The following is a 4,064-nucleotide window of genomic DNA, read 5'->3' on the forward strand; positions in this document are numbered from 1 at the left end:
TAAATATAATACATTTAAAAGAAATTACATGATGATTGTATGTTGGTGTTAGCATGACTGTGACAAATGAATGTTTTCTCACCTCAGTTCACAGTTTGAGTCTTGAAGCACATCAATGAGCTTCTGCTCTGAGTCTCCCATTTTATTGTTACTCAGATCAAGCTCTTTTAAAAACTGCAGTGCTTTTGTTTCAGACAAAGACTGAGCCAAACAAGCAACATCTTCAATGCCACAGTCATTTAGACTAGAAAGATAAAGACAGACAGAGGAAGAAAATTATTTTTACTTTCACCCAGAATGCACAGACACTTTCGCCATTTCTAAGCATAATTTTGTAGGCAAAATCACAGTCTTCTCAATAGGAAACATTGTGATGATTTGTTTCACCTAATGGATTTCCAGTGGCAGAGAAATTCCCAGTGTTTCCCATTAATTATTTAAACTATGGTTGCCCACCATAGTCTAATTTGTCCCACCAGAGTTTGTTTTATTTCAGGCAGCAGTCATGACTCTGGACCCGGTGTTTCTCCCTCTCACCATTTCCCCATGCTGTTTATCAAACAACACTAAATACTTAAAGACTTAGTATTTATTTTAACATTTTTTTTTCTTTTCAATCTGTAGCAAAAATTGCAGAAAAGACATCTGAGGGGAAAAAAAGACTAAATTAAAAATATAAAATAATAAAAATTTGGATTTAGGATCACTAATTTTTTGTGTACTATTTTATTGTATTTTTAAAAGTATTTTTATTATCAAACTTCTTTTTTGTTATATTAAAAAAAATAAAAAAAATAAAAACATTAAATAATAGTCAGATAATTTAATCTGTTTTTAACTGGATTTTTTTACCTTTAGACAAACTATATATATAAAAAAATGTTAATGTGTTAAATCAGGATTTTATCGTCAGGATAAAATATGAATCAGGATTTTATGGTTCATATAATTTATAATTTATACAAATTATATATATATATACATATAATTAACAAATTATACATAACTGATCAAAATAAAAGCACAGTCGAAGTGTCAGAGAAAGAAGATTCTGCAGGAACATGTTCACTCTTCAGCAACTTGTTAATGTTATTTTCTGTTATCATATAATTAAAGTTACTCTTTTCACAAACATCATTTGATACTGATGCTGATACTGTTAGCCCACTGTTGGTCACTCTGTGGTTTCGCCATTTTTTCAAGTGTCTTGTAGTTACACATTTATTCATGACTGTTAGTGATGTTCCCTTTGTGCCACACTGTACAATTAAAAATAAACAGTAATGAAATTATCACCCACCATGTGTTTTGTATTTATAACAAACCCTGATTTTATCAGTTAATAAAATACAACAGAAATTATTTTCCACAAATATAACATAAACTCAGACTCTTTGTGAGATATTGAGTAAAACTGTTACAATTTAATTGCAATGTTGAAATTATTCTAACCCTTTCTGAGCATGATCCTCACCTCAGTCTCTCCAGTTTACAGCGTGAATCCTCCAGTACATCACATAAGTGATTCACTCCTGTGTTTTCTATTTTATTCTCACTGAGGTTCAGTTCTCTCAGGTGTGATGGGTTTGTTTTCAGAGCTGAAGTCAGGATGAGACACTGTTTCTCTGTAATTCTGCATCCACACAGACTGAAGACAGAAAGAGAAAAGACAATGAATCAGACCTATAAGTTTATGTGAGTTAAATGCATCATAACTAAATGTCATATTGCACACTAATACACCAGCAGAAGCATGAAAAATATATTTCAGAACTATAAACCAATTCCTAGCCAGGATTTGAGGATACTAGATTCAACCCAAGTTTACACAATCATCACTTAGTCAAACTATTTTATAAATGTAGATCTGATTTTGTGAATCATAAATATAGAATTAATTTAAAAATTTAAATTGACTATTTTCACATTCTTAATGTGAGAAAAAAATCACAATCTCAATTTAAAGTCATTTTAGTGTAGTTTACTGTGCTTTCATTTTTAAATGGAATATAATATAAAAAGTGAAGAAAGTGTAGTCAAGTAAATTCACTGCATGCAGGTTTAGTCTGTTACTGTTGATATTATAAACAGTAGTAGATTTCTACTTAGGTTTCTGAATTTTTTTTTTTTTTTTTTTGGCAAAGTTAAAATGAACACTGTTAAAAAAAAAACTGTCAAATTTACGGTAAAATACTGGCAGCTGTGGTTGCCAGGAATATACCGTGAAAAAAATGTGGAATCTGTAAAAGACAATACGGTATACTGGTTTTGTAACCCTAAATTTTACAGTAGACAACGTATTTTTTTACCAAAATCATGGTAGAAAAAAAACAAATATATTTGTCAATTATACAGTAATTTTATGTAAAAAATTCAACTTTCCATAGCTTTTTACGGATATTTGCAGTAAAAAAAGTTATAATATAATAATATATACACTGCAAAAAATAAAAATAAAATAAAAAAAAAGTTGCATCAACTTACCAGCTGCCGATATTTTACCGTACATTTGACAGTTTTTTTTAACATTGCACTGCCGGCCTAGCTTTTAATCTGTATATCAGTATCTGAATTTTAAAATAAAAAATACTATCAATTTTATTGTCTTTTACTGCTGATATTTGCTTTTTTTAAATGGTATTTACTGGTTGTATTATTACAGTGGACCCTTATTTTTTTTTACATCTTGCTTCTGTAAAAATGGATGTTTTTGTTTGCTTAAAAATCTACAGATTTATACTGTGAATTCCAATGTGCACAACCCCAAAAGGTGTAGTTTTACTAAAATAATACCGTAAAATCTAAGATTTTCAACATTACAATATTTAATTGTAAAATGTATGCATATTTATTTGTTTTCACAGAAAATATTTACAATTTCAACATTTTATTACAGTAAAAAACATTGTTTTATCCAGTCTCACAATTAATAGGTTATTCAATCTATTTAATACAGTAAAATGAAGTTTTTGGTTTTACGCTCCATTACTGTTGGAATTTGACGGTGTTTTGCTGCATATTTTACTGACTTTTTTTACAGTGAAGATAGAAAATTTTACAAACTTTTGGAAAAAAACAACTTCATAAACAAACCTCCAGACACATGCATTTCATGATCCCTTTTATATTTAGTGAAAAGCAGCATCAGTGTTAAAATCATTTAACTCTTTCAGAATAATCTATTGTCTTGCAAGTTTTTGTCCACTCACTTCTGTCTCATTTTGCAGCAAAGTTTGTCAGATTTCAGCATATAAATCTTTCTGCTGACAGAAATAATGAACCATCAGTCCATTAGCTCATAGTACTTTTGAAATTTACTTTATTGTTTTACATTTTGTAACTTGTGCCCTGTTGTCTTAATAAATAGTACATTTAAATCACACTGTAATTGCTGCACAGAGTAATGATGATACTAACTGTAGTTTCTCCAGCTTGCTTTGTGAACTGATCAACAGAACACCCAGGTTTTCAACTCCAGAGTCTCCTACTTCATTCCCACTCAGGTCCAGTTCTCTCAGGTGTGATGGGTTTGATTTCAGAGCTGAAGTCAGGGAGACACACTGCTTCTCTTTAATACTGCATTTACACAGACTGAAGACAGAAAGAGAAAGGACAATGGTTCAAGCATTTTATAAAAGAGCAACAGTAGGCATATAGTCCTCCATATAGTCTTTAGTTGCCATAGTTTAAATGTTAGCTGTTGTTTTATTTTCAATCATAAACTAGAGACACACATTAATTTTTTTGTCTCTCATCCACTGTTGCAAGCAGCAAATGTAAATAATATTTCTGCAGAACATGTTCACAACCAATACAGTTTATCAAAAACTTTAAATTAAACCCAATTATTTCCTAGTTAGACGTATTATTAAGTTTGACTAATAGAGAAATACAGTTGCATGATGAAGATGAAGTGCTACAGTTTAAATACCGTAAACTGGGCCTGTTTAACTAAACAGTGACTTTTAATCACACTGTACTGTAACTGCTGTACAGTATAATGATACTAACACTAGTATTTCCAGCTTGAATTGTGGGTTCTTCAGTAGATCACTGAGGTTTTT

The 4,064-nt window shown here is 30.3% G+C and overlaps 1 long non-coding RNA gene across 1 annotated transcript; it reads right to left on the reverse strand.

Moving 5' to 3' along the window:
- Positions 1-1,595: 1,595 nt before the first annotated feature.
- On the reverse strand, positions 1,596-4,064 carry LOC113078158 (uncharacterized). Its single transcript, XR_003281461.1, has 3 exons — positions 4,012-4,064; positions 3,418-3,591; positions 1,596-1,648 (listed from the first exon to the last, which is right to left on the reverse strand). It is a non-coding gene; the product is annotated as an uncharacterized LOC113078158 (long non-coding RNA).

The sequence above is a fragment of the Carassius auratus genome, unplaced genomic scaffold, assembly GCF_003368295.1.
Source record: "Carassius auratus strain Wakin unplaced genomic scaffold, ASM336829v1 scaf_tig00024428, whole genome shotgun sequence".
Taxonomy (NCBI): domain Eukaryota; kingdom Metazoa; phylum Chordata; class Actinopteri; order Cypriniformes; family Cyprinidae; genus Carassius; species Carassius auratus.